Source organism: Elaeis guineensis, chromosome 1 (genome assembly GCF_000442705.2).
Source record: "Elaeis guineensis isolate ETL-2024a chromosome 1, EG11, whole genome shotgun sequence".
Taxonomy (NCBI): Eukaryota; Viridiplantae; Streptophyta; class Magnoliopsida; order Arecales; family Arecaceae; genus Elaeis; species Elaeis guineensis.
Genome location: NC_025993.2, coordinates 176,468,635 through 176,483,981, shown reverse-complemented (window position 1 = coordinate 176,483,981; position 15,347 = coordinate 176,468,635). Strand labels below are relative to the sequence as shown.

At 36.9% G+C, this 15,347-nt stretch overlaps 1 long non-coding RNA gene and 1 pseudogene across 1 annotated transcript; one reads left to right on the top strand and one right to left on the bottom strand.

Moving 5' to 3' along the window:
* The first annotated feature begins 220 nt into the window (after nucleotides 1–220).
* Nucleotides 221–4,132, top strand: LOC140857438 (uncharacterized; annotated as a pseudogene).
* Nucleotides 4,133–11,818: 7,686 nt separating this feature from the next.
* LOC105039785 (uncharacterized) lies at nucleotides 11,819–15,141 on the bottom strand. The gene is made up of 4 exons (XR_830980.3): nucleotides 14,817–15,141; nucleotides 12,446–12,517; nucleotides 12,208–12,280; nucleotides 11,819–12,122 (listed from the first exon to the last, which is right to left on the bottom strand). It is a non-coding gene; the product is annotated as an uncharacterized lncRNA (long non-coding RNA).
* Between the last annotated feature and the right edge of the window lie 206 nt (nucleotides 15,142–15,347).

Genomic DNA, 15,347 nt, shown 5'->3' with positions numbered 1-15,347 from the left:
CACCGTTTCCCTCCTCGCCCGTCCTCTCCCTCCTCGCCTCCACCATTTCCCTCTCCCTCCGCTTCCTCTCCGACTTCGACCTCCTCCTCCTCCCCTCCCAAACCCTGTCCCTCGAATCCTCCCTCTTCTCTACCTCCTTCCTTTCGGTTCCCTCCAATCCCTCGAAACCCTAACCCTAGAGCCCTCTCCTTCATCTTCTTCCTCCTCTTCCGCCTCGCCCATGCTGCCCCCTTCTGCGGTGTCGCCCGCCGCTTCGGCCTCCCATCCCCCGCCGCCGCCTGCCGCGCGTTCTACCTGGTTTGTAAGGCTATCACTGCCGCTGGTCGACCCCTCCCTCCCCTGTCTCCCTCCCTCATTTTCTTTCTCAGTCTCTTACCTGAGAAAGAGTTGAAGGTCGATCCCTTACTTTCTCTATCACTCTCCCTTACCTGGCTTGTCTGGTTTTGTAGGGCTGCCAGCGCCACCGCCGCCGCCGGGCCGCCACCGCCATCACCGGTTGCCGTCACTGTCACCATCACTGTTCACGGAAGAGTTGAAGGTGAGAACCATTTTTTTAATTTATATATTTTTTAATTTTTTTTTCTTAATAAATTTTAGTCATTAGAAGTAATTATTTATTATTTTAGTAATTAGATATAATGTTAGATATAATTATTTATTTGATATAATTAATTTTAATCATGATTTAAAAATATTTTAAAAATAAAAATATTTATAATAATAATATATTAATTGTAGCATAATAAATTTATAAGCCTTAGAATTTTCGTTCGAGGATAGCGTGCATAAACCAATATTTTTTTTTATGAAAAAAATATTGGTGCTTTACACACTATTCTCGAATTGTCCTCGTGGATAGTTTGGGCACATGAATGAATTTAATATTACAATACATGTGCTTCTATGTCGCAGAGTTTTGTCAGTATTTTTGATCATGTTCTCTGGATATATAGCACAATTTTAATGCTTGTGTATCTGGAGAACTGCGTCGAAATACTGTCGAAATTTTTTTGGTATAGAAGACATGTATTGCAATATTAAATTCTTACGTTCCTGAATGGGATAGGACCATCACCCTATAGGTAGGAGATATAAGGCGTTAGTCAACTATTATTACATAAAATTGATAGTATAATTTGCATCATAAATATGTAGATATGGATCGTGGTTGGATGTCATTGCGTGATAAGTTCTGTCCCGAGTATATTACGGGTGTGACGACTTTTATGAATGTGGTGTCCAATCATACTAGAGAAGATGAAAAAGCTCGTTGTCCATATCGTCGATGTAGGAATTTATTTTGGTGTACCTTATCGGACATTCAGAATCATTTATACGAACACGGTATAGATGTAATTTACAAGAGATGGACTTGTCATGGTGAAGATTTGTCAACTAGCTCGAGCATGTTGTCCAGGAGTCCCATAAATCCGTCGTCAGTCGGTGGATCATGCAGTCGTGAAAGACAAACACTCGGTGAAGAAGATAGAAAAATTTTAGAAGATCTTCATCCGGAATTATTTGAATTAAATGTAGAAGCGAGAGCAGAACATCAGCATTCTATTCCGAGATAAGAAGCTGAAGAGGATAGTAACATATCTATAAATGATAGATTCGAGCGTCTATTAAGAGATGCATAAAGTGATGTTTATCCTGGTTGTAAAAAGTACTCTCTGTTGTCCGCCATAATAAAGTTATTACACATGAAGATACTTGGTAAGTGGTCAAACAACTCGTTTAATTGGTTGCTCAAATTTTTGAAGGACTTACTGCCAGAGGGAGAGTTACTTCCGTCAAGTCATTATGAAGCCAAAAAATTATTGAAAGGACTCGGTTTGGGAGTCGATGACTTGGGCCTACGCTGTGAAAAGATACATGCATGTCCGAATGATTGTGTTCTGTTTCGGAAGGATAAAAAAGATCTACAAGCATGTCCGATTTGTCATTCAAGCAGATGGAATGAAAATCGTGGTAAGGATAAGAAGAAAAAGAAAATACCATGCAAGATTTTGCGGTACTTTTCGATTACACCACGATTGCATCGATTGTTCATGTCGAGGCATACTGCTTGTGACATGTGATGGCATAAGGAGGAAAACAATATCGATGATGATGTCATGAGACATCCATCAGATGGAGATGCGTGGAAATATTTTGATCATGAACATCCATGGTTTGCAGCTGATTCACGAAATGTCAAGCTAGGGTTGGCAACAGACGGATTTAATCCATATAGTAACCTTAGTACTACTTATAGTATGTGGCATGTTATGGTATTTCCTTATAATTTACCGTCATGGAAGTGCATGAAATCACTTTTTAATCTATTGGCCTTGTTGATCCCGGGTCCCCGTGCCCCTGGAAAAGACATAGACATATTTTTAGAGCCGTTGATCGAAGAGTTACAATATTTGTGGGAAGAAGGATGCGAAACATATGATCATGTTGCAGGAGGCATCTTTTGCATGCATGCAGCACTGCTTTGGACAGTTAACGATTTTTCTGCATATGGCGATATTTCTGGATGGTGTACAAAAGGATATAAAGCATGCCCAACTTGTAACGATGATATTACATCGGACTGTATTCATGGAAAGATTTGTTTTACCGGCCATCGATGTTTCTTGCCAGATGATCATAGATGGAGGAGAAGTCTTAAGTTCAATGGCAAGCATGAACGACGTGCGCAGTCAAGATTTTGGTCTACGGATAATATTTTAAATCAGTTACCCAACCCCCAGGATGTCATATTTGGTAAGGGTCTGGCCAGCCAAGTAGGGGTGCGAACAAGTATCGAAAATTGGAGAAAAAGGAGCAAGTTGTTTGATCTTTCATATTGAAAAATGCTTCTTCTTTGACATAATCTTGACGTCATGCATATTGAAAAGAATATATTTGATAATGTATTTTATACCATTCTCAATATCGAAGGAAGAATGAAGGATACCGTGAAGGCTCGTCTTGACTTAGAGGATATGCGGATTAGAAAGGAATTACATTTGATTCAATGAGGGGATAGGCTGGTGAAGCCATTGGCATGTTATATACTGAATCGAAGAGAGAGAAATCAATTTCTTTCATATTTGAGATCAGTGAGGTTTTTTGATGGATACGCCTCAAACTTGAAACAAGTCGAAAGATGGGAAGATCGTCGGGATGAAAAGTCATGATTGTCATGTACTTCTACAACATGTGCTCCCAGTTGGTTTGTGCGGATTGTTGTCGGATAATGTGTGTGATGCGTTACTTGATCTGGGAACTTATTTTCGGGACTTATGTGCGAAGACATTGAGACGAAGTCAGATCGACATATTGGAGAAGAAGATTATCATTACTCTCTGTAAGCTCGAGATGATATTTCCTCCCGCCTTCTTTGATATCATGGTGCATCTTTCTGTTCATCTTCCACATGAGGCTAGATTGAGTGGGCCAGTACATACAAGATGGATGTACCCAATTAAAAGATAATTGCATAATATTGTAATATTTATTATTCATTATTGTATTCTTATTATATGTGATATCAATTGATAATTTATTGAATAGGGAGATGCGAGAATACAAGAGTGCCGTCACTAACAAAGCACGGCCTGAAGGTTCAATAGCAGAGGCACATGTTATGAATGAATGTCTGACATTCTGCTCTATGTACCTTCGAAGAGTGGAGACCAAATTTACAAGGCCACAACGGAATATCGATGTTGACAAGATTCTGACCGATGGATTGTCCGTGTTCTCCAATGTTGCCCGACCATATGGTAAAAAAGATTTTCGAATGTTGACACCATAAGAAACGGATGACATGCATTGGTATGTGCTAAACAATTGCGAGGAGGTAGAAGCATACATGATGTAAGTATATACATTTAATTTTTATTTGTTGATATATCAATGAATGTACGTGACTCTAAATTAAAATATACATGGTATTACTGTATCACTTCAGTGAACACGAAAGTGAGCTCAGAAGAAGTAATCCTACATTAGCAGCGGCACGACATAGGAATCAATTCGCATCATGGTTTGACGAACGGGTAAGTTATGTTAATGTTAATCCATGATTAAAAGTTTATTTATATAGTATTTATTTTGTTAAATTTAACCTACTTATTGTTCTTTTAATTGTAGATAGCTCAGCTACGTATAGACAATCCTAACTGTATCAGTAATGACTTAGCTGCACTTGCACGAAAACCTGACAGCCGTGTATTAGTATATTCAGCATGCATAGTTAATGGTGTGCGATTCTTAACGAAAGATCGCGATCGTGATCGAACCACACAGAATTGTGGAATAAGCATGGAGGACGAGCACAAAGGTGAAATAATAGATTTTTTTGGTGTTTTGCATGAGGTTATAGAGTTGAGATATAGTGGTCTTCGACGGATTGTGTTATTCAAGTGTCGATGGTATGACTTAGGATGACACAGGCCAATTGTTATAGATCCTCAACTGGTCAGTGTCCACACTGATCATGTATGGTACGAAAGTGATCCTTATATTTTTGCAAAGCAAGCGAGACTAGTGTGGTATATTGATGATAACAAAATGAAAGAGCCTTGACGAGTTGCAATAAGGGCTCAGCTTAGGCATTTGTTTGATCCCGCACTTTTCACATGCCCGAATGATGAAGATCTAGAGAATGAAGTCCGTGTAATAATTGAAAACGAAGCATATCAAATGCAAGCAACAGATAACATATTAGTGCCAGATGATACGATTGACATAGGACAATTACAAAGAGACGACTATGAACCTGAGGATGTTTCTATTGTTGGATCGTCGATAAGGGCACGGGCACGATCCAATAATGACTTCATTAACGACGATGATGATAGCACTTCAGGGTCGAAGTCTTCTATGACTCTCATCGAAGATGACTATATGGACACGAGTTCAGAATCTGAGAACAATAATTAATATGAATAAGTAATTCAATTTATTTTTTTTGTTATATCATGTAATACTTGAGTTTTTTTGATAACGTGTTGATTTAAATTATTTTAATCATTGCAGTATCATGACTGGTCCTGGACGTAGACGTTCACGGGGTAGGCAGCAGGCTCCGCTTGATGATACACATCCTCACTTTAGCATTTTGCATGATGAGTCAGAGGATTTAGATGAGACTCAGTTGTCCGAGTCCACAGAGCAGACTAGTGCTCAGCCAGAGCTTGCCCAGCCAGAGGTCATGGCACCGCAGCATCATCCCCTTACAGGTACATCTCTATCAATTTATAAACCATATATATTTTTTTATTATATACATTTAGTGATACATGATATATGTTCATTTCACCAATTTTTACATGTAGGAACACAGCATCGACGTGCAGTGCGTGATCCTAGTAGGGGTCTTGTTTTGGAAAAATATGTGCATACACACAATGAAAAGCCGAAGGTACAAATATTTTGAGATCATCCGATTGGCACAGAGGCTAGTATCATCGCAAATGAGATTAGTTTGTATATGTGGAATCATTTTCCGTGGGCTGCTGAAAGTTTCAAGCATGTAGCTCCTCGATACCGTGATGCTCTAGTCTCTCACATCAAGATAAGAATTAAATTTGGATGTCTTGCATATCATTACATGATCCATATTATTTTTGGTTATATAAATAAATTTTTTATTATATGAATAATTTCATGTATTTGCTTTTTGGTATGATGACTGTGTAGGATAATATTGACTTTGAAGATTGCACCGACGAAGAAGTGACGGCATGTATTCTCAAAATGGCTGCAAATAGATACAGAGATCGGCGATGTAGGCTTCATAAATACTGCAATGAGCTGCAGGTGAAGGAGATTGATCCTGTGACCCAGCCATACAGAAATTGGGCTGGGTCTAGTAAGGATTGGCGGTGGTTATGTGAGTATTTTGGAAGTGAGGCATTTCAGGTATGTCTAGTTTTTCAAGTTATTTTAATTTTGTTATGTCCTTTATTGATTATAATTGTATGTATTTTGTAGAGACGATCGGAGGCGAATAAGGTGAATAGGAGTAAGATTGATTCTATTCACATGCAAGGAAGTGCCTCTTTTGCACAGAGAATGAAGAGGATGGTACGTAACTACATTTGCAATCATACTTTGTAACTTCTTATTAAATATTTATATTATTTTGATATATATATTTTTTTATTTGAATAGGGACTATCCGGAGTCGACGCCTATGCTAAATTCTATCAAAATAAGAGTGGCGAGTTCGTGACCGAGGAGGCGAGGCAGCGTCATGTAAGTATCATTACTCTACATTTTGAATACTTTTAAAGAGTTTGAAAAAAATTTATGATTTTATTTGGTTTATTGTGAAGGAAAAAATGTTAGAATTGAGAGAGCAGACGACGAGGGAGGTTGGATCTGATGGTGATACTGGATCGCAGCAGGTTTGTTTGATGACAGATGATAAGATTTTGGATACCGTCCTCGGACGGCAGCTAGGATCTAGTCATAGCATGCGGTCCAAAAAATCATGCAGTTCGTCATCCGACCGGTCTGATGATGCATCGGTGCCAGAGGTAGTTAGGATATCCATGAGCATGATACAAGATCAGATTAGTTACTGGATGAATCGTAGTCAGACGCTCGAGAGGATAGTAGCTGCGATGGCGGGATGGCTCGGTATTGATGCTTCTGAGTTAGCACCTCTACAGTCACATGATGCCGCCTCTGTACCACCATCGCGACACATATCGGGTCAGGGATCGACGCCTGGAGAAGGGAACGAGGCCAACGAGTCAGATCATACCTAGTTTGTAGTTATTTTAAATTTAAAATGGTGTATGGACTTATATTTTTGTATATGACAAAGATGGTTTTGAAACTTTTTGATACTTGGAATTGGTATTTTGAATTAGAATATTTTTATTGTGTTAATATATTGTTTATTTAAAATATGTTTGATCAGAGAATTTGTATTTGAGCAGATTTTTTTTGAAAAAAAAATAAAAATTTAATTTTTTATCCAAAATTTATTTTAGCGACGAAATATTAATTTCGTAGCAAAAAAAATTTGTGAACCCAAAAAAGTAAAATTTTTATTATACATCGCGACGAAATTTTTTATTTCGTTGCTATTTTTGTGACGAAAAAACAGTTTCGTCATTAAAAATTTTAATTTTTTTGCGATGAAATTTTTATTTCGTCGCAATTATAGCGACGAATTTTTTTATTTCGTCACCCTTATAGCGATGAAAATTTTCTTTCGTCACATTATAGCGACAAAATTTTTATTTCGTTGCAATTATAGCAGCGAACATTTTTTTTGTCGCAATTATTGCGACAAAATTTTTGCGATAAATTTTTTTTGCGACGAATTCCGTCGCTAAGTTTTACGACGAATTTCATTTTCGTCGTAAAAAATTACGACGAAAGGAAAGTTTCATCGCAAAAAATAAGAGAATATTTTTTTAATTACTATATTTAGCGACGAAATTATTTTTCGTTGTAATTTTAGCGACGAAAATTTAAGCTCTTGCGACAAAATATTTTCATCGCTAATACAGCACATACTTCGTCGTCTAGGTTTACTATTTTTTGCGACGAAATAAAATCGTTTCGTCGCTAAGTTCTTTTGCTACGAGGCTTTCTCTACAAATTTTTAGCGACGATATATTTCGTCGCAAATACTTTTAGCGACGAAAATATAATTTTTAGCGATGAAAAAATTTCGTCGTCAAAAATTAAATTTCTTATAGTGATTTGAACTATTAGTTTGGTTTCCATCATCTTATTGCTTACTTGAGGCTTCTTCAGCTTGCTCATGTTGTAATTTATACTACAAATTAAAAATAGATATTATACATCATAAATTACATCTCTGGTTTTACAAAATAAATTGTGTGATTAAGGGGAGTGTATCTTTACCTCTACATCTTAATAAAATGGCCCTTTTGCTTATTTGCTAACAAACATTTCAATCATTAGATTTATGTAACAAAAGGATATTAGCTTCCATATGAAAGCCCTATGGTCCTCATGCTCCACCAAATTCCTTAAAATATCACCAGCTCAAATTCAGCATGAAATCTTCTCTCATGCAGAGAATCTAGCTCCAAATGTCATGATCCATGTGGAGCAAAATGACTCGATCTACACATTAAATTGCTCAAGAAAAGATTTGAAACTCTTTGAAAATAAAGTTCAATAAGCAAAGGAAAGATTTGAAAGGTAGAATGAGAAAAGCATGGAAGAAGGGAGAAGAGCAGGAAAAAGAAAGAGAGAGTTTCTTCTGTAGACGTGCCCTTGGCTATTGAGACCTGCACCCTTTTTCCATATAGAGGGCCTCTTCAATAGACACTTGGTACGCTCCCAAAAAAAAAAAAAAACATATTAAAGCAAGAAATACCTCATGCGTTTCTAGCCGTTACTGAATCGATGGGCCATAATTACCTGCTGTAATAGAATTTAATCGGTAAAGCATCAGTGTTTTTGAAAGACCAAACCATATTAGAAACAACTAAATACCTCATACATCTGGGCATTGGACATAATTACCTGCTGTGATAGAATTTAATAGGTAAAGCATCAGTGTTTATGAAAGAGAAAACCACATTGGAAACAACTAATAAATACCTTATACATCACCAGGCATTACTAAATTGATGGGTCATAATTACCTGCTGTAATAGAATTTAACAGGTAAAGCATCAGTGTTTGTGAAAGAGAGAACCATATTAGAAACAACTAAATACCTCATATATTACTAGCCGTCGCCAAATTGAAGGGCCATAATAGGCAGCCAGCTGTAATAGAATTTAATAGGTAAAGCAACAATGTTTATGAAAGAGAAAACCACATTAGAAACAACTAAATACCTCATGAGCTTCACTTTATGCGACTTGGCACCTCATTGTTGGGCCTTAATTGTCTCGTTAACATGCAATTATCAAATAATAGGGCATAAAGCGTAAGCCATTAAATGGGCAAAAGGACCTAAAACAAGAAAACACATAAACTTCAAACGTGTCTTCTAGTTGCATTCAAGATATAGATCAAATTAAGATTTCCATTATTGTTATGATGCAATTAGTTTCAAGTAATTACTAATATAAGTTTGCAGATAACAACCATATTAACAATAAACACTGAGCATGGTGCTTTGATTTGAGATATTTTTTCAGTCTTGCGCTAAAATAAACATATACTTATTCCATATGTAAATATTTAAGGCTTGCAACTTTTACATATATGTTTAATATTTGTAGTATAAGGTTTCCTCTTACATGAATTACGGGTGTTTCTGAACTATTGTTTTCTCGTAATTCCTGCATCAAAAATTGCCTTTGCGGCCATCATCTTACATTTAAATATTTGCATCAATGCACCATAACAAAATATTTCGAACAGATCATGTATAGGACTTGAGCTACGCATCATTCCTCTACCTTATAGTTATGAGTCCTTGCAAAATAGTCATGAAATTTCTCAATTATTTACTTTGATATTGTGTATGCTTCTCAAAAACACTGAAATTTCTAACACATATGTATGTATGTATTTGAGAAACTAAACACTAACAATCAATTGTACATCAACATAATTTTCAAGTTTTATTTAGGAATGAAGTTTTTCTGGAAGGCTTGCTTGTATTTTTACCTTTTGTAGCAGTTACGAGTAGAGGTGTAATTGAGCTGAGCCGAGTCGAGTAGTTGAAAGCTCGAGCTCGAGCTCGAGCTCAACTCAAAATATTTGAAGTCGAAACTCGGTTCGAGATCGGTCGAGCTTAATATCCCAAGCTCGAGCTCGATTTGATGAAAAATACTCGATCTCGAAATTCGGCTCGAAATTGATAAAACCTTAATATCTCAAGCTCGAACTCAACTCGATGAAAAATAAACAAAACTTGAAATCGATCCGACTTGATTCGAATATCAAACAAGCCATACTCGAGCTAAAGTTTGAGCTCGAAACCAAGCCTTAGTTTGATAATAATATATATATATATATATTATAAATAAAAATAATATTATTAAAAATATAAATAAATTCGAGTAGGCTTGTAAGATTTCGAACCAAGTATCTTGCTATTCGAGCTCGATAATAACCGAGTCGAGTCGAGTTTGGATTTGAGTTGAGCTTGAATAGCTCGCGAGCAACTTGACTCGTTTACATCCCTAATTATGAGTAAATATTTTTCCTCGGTGGGATCGTAAACTCAAGAAAAAGAGTAGGATAACTAGGGTATTACAATATGAAGAGACTCATCTCTGTGATATTAATATCTAATAGGGATCCCAGCAAGCTGTTTGCCGTAATTAGTTCAAACTTTATATAGTGGAGTTATCTGCAATATTTTGTGAAATATGGACCAAGGGGACTAGTTTAAAGTTCAAATTGAATGCAAACGGTTGCAAATAAGATCCTCAATAAATTTAATATTTGGTTCGAAATTTTTAAAATTCGAAGCTTTCCCTTAATTTTCAATTACACCCCTGACTCTATAGCCGATCTAAAAAAACCTCCCCAATCCCGACGTTGGTAATTTCTCACTTCTTCTCAGAGACAGAGGATCTAAACTAGGGGTCGTAATTGGGTCGGGTCACGTTAGATACGAGTTGAGTCGATGTGGATCGGATAAAAAAATCATCAACTCGAATCTGATCTATTTATTAAACAGATCAAAAATTCATATTTGAAACTAACCTGATTATCGAGTAGATAATTTGATCCGATCAGTTTAATTTATTTATTAAATGGATCAAGTTAGGTTAAACAGGTTCCATGTATTTTTAACAGTTTAAATAGATCGGATTAAATAGATTATAAAACAGGTCAAGCAGATTTTAAATATGTTAAACGGATCTTAAATAGTATAAATGGATTATCTGACTCAACTCGATCTGAATATTAAATAGGATAAATAGATCAGATATCTGAAACTCAAATCTAATCTAAATATTGAATAGATTAAACGGATATATATGTTTATGATCCGAATCTATTTAGCCTAAATCCAAATTTGTTTGTGGTGGACCGAATACGGATTGATTGGTGGATTGGATCACATGTTGTTAGCCTTAATCTAAACCTAGCTTGTGACCAAGAGGAGAGTTAAATGTCCCGAGGTAAAAGTTTACGCATCTAATATTTCTGATTGTTTTTTGTTCTTTCAATACCTCTTAGAAATTTGAGATAATTACGCATGGCGGTAATTCTAAATGACGTGCTCTCTCCTCAGTCTTATTCTGATAAAAGAGGAAAATCTTTTTGTTTTTTGAACATGAGATCTAACCAAAATGGAGCTCTCTGTGTTTGGTATTGTAACTTGGTTGGCAACATATTAGTTGGAACCATGAGCATTTGAGATTAAAACTAGATGATCTACACCATTGCATCGTCTTGGCCTCGTTGACAACAGGTGGTTCTGTTGGATTGTCTGTTTGTTTTATATGTTTCTCTCCCACTGAATTCTCCTTCTGAATTATATCTGTTTTTGTAACACCATTTGCAATCACTTTATAGCCTACGGGGAAACGCTCGTTGGAACATGTCCTCATTTATTTCCAACCAGTTGAATTGTTATGGTGCGATTCTTATCATCTTATTCTTTAAAATATGGCGCTTTTCATTTAAGCCGCATTACATATATATTGCCCAAAAATTTTTAAATCAACTATCCGAACCGCATGAGGTTTCACATGCTAATGTTTTGGCTTAATCAGGCTTGAAGAATTAAAGATAGGTTAAAATGATCTATATTATTAGTTCTAGCCATGAAGGAAATCTGTAATATAAAGAAAAGTGTACCTCAGCAGTCAGATCATGATATAGCAGCCCCTATGATGTCTTGCTAACAAACATTTCAAACATCGGGTTTGCATCTAAGAAAATATTATTAAATTTCAGTTGAAATCCCTCAGGTCCTCTTGCTCTGCCTAATCCCTTAACGAGCCACTCATCAACAGCTCGAATTCAGCTCAAACTTTATCCCAGCTTAATTTCAAGTTCAACATCATTCTAACATCAGCCAAGCACCAGCATGGCCTACCTACACAAATGCTTGGTTCATTTACAACTTTATGGAGAAATAAAGAACCTTCAGTAAGATTCCTCCTTTCCCTCCTTTCTCCACCACCATCCTAAAGACTCCCACCAGCTGCCACAATGAGGTGCTCGAGCTGCAAGTCATTGAAGGTAAAGATGAAGAAGATCTAGCGAGATTGAAACTTTCATTAATGAAGGTTTAAGAAAGTAACTCCGTACCTGGAATACACATGTCAGCTTGTTTCTTAGAAGATCCATGTCATCCTTAAATTGTTGTAGATTCCTTACACATCTGCAGAATCCGTACTTATTTTCAAAAGGGGGAATTTCTATGGAGAATCAAAACAGGATAGGATATAGAAGCCATGGATTTATTTATTATTTTTCTATGAGATGAGTCTACACTGTACATCAAATGGAGCAAGTAGCTAAAAGATTATAAAACATTAGTACTCACCCTTCCCTGTCGCCATTCCTGCAACAGGTTAGAAATGCTATGCATAGGTTGTGAAGTCTTCTAAAACCAATGCTGTTCAAAGAAAAACGCATTTTAGAGTGATTCAGATTAGGAGCTCCTTGTGTGGAAGAGAGAAAAATTGGAAGAGAGAGTTTGATAATGGAGGTGTATTAAGCTCCCTTAACTACAGAGAGTCTAAGAAAACAACATAAGGTAGAGACATGCAACTCCAGAAAAATTTGAAAATAAAGAGTGCACGACTCTTTTTGATTCTAAAGTCAGGCAAGCGATTAATCTAGCTTATACAACCTAAGTATCCCATAGCAACATAGATGCGGAGATGGAAGCTGGCACACATAAAGGTCATCCCATAAACAAAATAGCCACATATGCATGTACTCACGCTTCATCATTACCGATAGCAACTTATACAATTATTATGACAAAATTGTCACCTCGATGTATGTTTTTGACTTGACAAATGATTTATTTGACTCTACATCTATTTTCCATATGCAAATGCACTAATGCTCCAAAAGTGCGAGGAGGCAGTATAACAAAAAGAATATATATACAAATTCTCCTTTGAAAAAAGTTCAAAAAATCAGAGCATAAGCTTGATGAAATATTATAAGTTGTAACATGCATGCAATTAGCATCACAAGGTATCAAACCTGCACCAATATACAAGAACTGATGGAATAACCTAGCAGCAAGTAAAAAAAATTTAATACTTAGAGTGATAATCAATATGGTCTGAAAAAAGGTGATAGCAAGGATCAAGTTTTATCAGGCATGAGAGTGCATATTTCCTGAGTGCAAGATTGTGCTCAAACTTTAACATAATAATAACTAATAAACTGTTACAATACCAACATGTATTTTTATTATTAAAAAAGTTAAGATTATGAAATATTAGGTTATGTTAGCAACTTATATGCTTCCTATGACAAGTTTGTATTATATAGATCTTAACTAAAATATCTCCAAACTATGACTAGATAAGCTGCTCTTCAGATGGAAGTGCACTTGCTTAGTTGCAAGTTCTTTTGAGACTCAAAATGCTTCAAATGAAATTCTAGTAATATATTGGTAAGAGGGCTATTTATGTTTCTGCAGACTCTGTTCTATCCAAAGTACGTCAAACACCAGCCATACAAGTACGTCAAACTCCAGCCATACAAGTACGTCAATCTTAGCAGAAAAACAAAATTATGCAAACTCTTGGGATTTGGTAGAACCACCCTCCCTTCCTTCCCCAAGAACTGAACCCTATTTCCAACTTTTGAAATCCGTACCGAACAAGTGTCGAAATATCTTTAAGAAGAGAAAGAAGTTGTGTCCTCTAGAGATCGTCCATCCTCATAGCATCTAAGAATCTCAATAGCATAAGGCATCCATTCAGTTTTCTCCTTTAGAGAATTTCCTGTGATAACATGGTCATATCTTAATGTCTTGAGGGTAGGTTTCCAAGAGGATTTTATCATGTTCCCACTCCTTTCTTGTAGGAATGGAAAATTTGTGACCCTGCATACTAAATGTGATTGGTAAAAATAGAAGCACATCAATTACCAATAATAAAAGGAGATTGTATTTATCAATTTTCACAAGCTTACATGTTTCCTGAAGGAGAAAATGAAAAATTAAATAAGAGTGTAGCTCTCTTATGGTCATTGAGTCACGAAGAACCAATTAGTTATCTGTAGATCACACAAGGTTGCACACAAAATCTATCATATTAATATAACTAACTAGAATAAATTGCTTAGCTTTTATAGTTTATAGCAAACAAGTTCTCACTTATGATTCATCATGACCATGAGGATGTTGTTGATGCTTAGATTGGCACTCAGCCAGACAATCACCAAGGCCGGCCCCTGGCCCCATCACATGACGCTTGGGAGATCGTCTAAGGCCTAAGCTGGTGAGCAAGGATCGAAAATTAAAGTATGAGTTGTTTTATTGTCAGAGAAAAATATGATCCATAGTTTTCCATTTTAGGACAATAATATATGTATCCTTTGAGCCGGAAATGGGAAACTGATTAGTAGAACAAAGAAAAACAAAATCAAGAGGGGGAAAAGGAAAAACAAGTCAGCGACTATGAAGCCTATAAACCCCAAGCTTTCGCACTTGTCACATCCAAAACCAAATCCAGAACCCGAGATTTCTCCAAAATCCCCAATTCAAAAAAGAATTTTCGCGCAAAGCACTACATAAACCTTCCTATGTCGCATACTTTCTACGTAGAGATCGTCTTTTCGAGGTTAAAAGCCCCAAGAAATCGAAAAAAAAGACAAGAATCAAGAAATCCAGTAAACAATCTCAGACGTCGATGCAAGGAGGGGAGGAGATCGGAAGAAGGACTCACCATGAGAATCGATTTGGAGAGAGAGAGGGAGCGCGATGTGGACGATTTGGAGCAGCGGGAGCCGGCCCCGGAGTCGAAGAGAAACCCTAGAATAGGGGTGGGCATGGAATGAAGCTCTCGAGTCCTGAGATATGAAATTATTGGAAGTGGGCTCGTCGCTGATCAATGATGCTCGTCTCGCGACAAGAGAACGATGCTCGCGTCGCCGCCGCTCGTCGCCGGTAACTCGTCGGGAACGGAACCCTTTCCGGCGTCGAAGACTCCCGAAAGAAATAGGGAAAAGGTGAGTCACCCCGAACCCGAAGGGCCAAATCGGGTTAAAAGAATCCGGGTTAGACGCCTATTACATGGATATCCGGATCGGAATCCGGGAAAAATCAAAGTAATCTCCAAATCCGGCTTCTGGATCCATATCCGATGGAGCCCAACAACTAATATTTGAATCCAACCCAAATCAGACACTTTTGGACAGCACCGTATAGTTTCACTCCATGAGAAATGCTTTGTGCACCGCAAGTGGTGCAACACCGC